This window comes from Cicer arietinum, chromosome 3, assembly GCF_000331145.2.
Source record: "Cicer arietinum cultivar CDC Frontier isolate Library 1 chromosome 3, Cicar.CDCFrontier_v2.0, whole genome shotgun sequence".
In the NCBI taxonomy this organism is placed as follows: domain Eukaryota; kingdom Viridiplantae; phylum Streptophyta; class Magnoliopsida; order Fabales; family Fabaceae; genus Cicer; species Cicer arietinum.
Window position 1 is genome coordinate 62291243 of NC_021162.2, and position 390 is coordinate 62291632.

The 390-nt window shown below is 29.2% G+C and overlaps 1 protein-coding gene across 3 annotated transcripts in view; it reads right to left on the bottom strand.

The window, feature by feature from the left end:
- Nucleotides 1-186, bottom strand: part of LOC101491319 (sister chromatid cohesion 1 protein 4) — an 11303-nt gene extending 11117 nt beyond the window's left edge. For all 3 annotated transcript variants that reach the window (XM_004492814.3, XM_012713693.3, XM_012713692.3), the window contains exon 1: nt 31-186. The gene's annotated coding sequence lies outside the window, so the exon portion shown is untranslated. The remainder of the gene's footprint in view (nt 1-30) is intronic.
- Between the last annotated feature and the right edge of the window lie 204 nt (nt 187-390).

Consider the following 390-nt stretch of genomic DNA (forward strand, 5'->3'; position numbering starts at 1 on the left):
AAAAAAAAAAAAAAAAAAAAAAAAGTAAACCTAATTAACAGCTAGCATAAAAATTGGGGAAGCTTTGGTGGGAGAAAAAAGAGGAATTGAAAACTTTTTGGGAGGAAAATCGATAGAAATGAAATTTGAAGTGAAATTGAAATTTTGAAAGAAACGAAGAGCGATTGTGTGAAGAGCGCGATCGAGATTTGGGTCGGTTTTAATTTTTTTATATATACTATATTCTAAATAAATAAATATGGTAATACTAGTAGTATAAATAAATAATTAATAAATAAGTGAAGGCGTGAAGCATATTATTAGTGGTTGTTATGTCTACGTGTCAGTATCTGGTTGGCAAGAAGCTTGTTTGCTTAATGATTTTTCCTTTACTGCTTCACTTTCTCCATT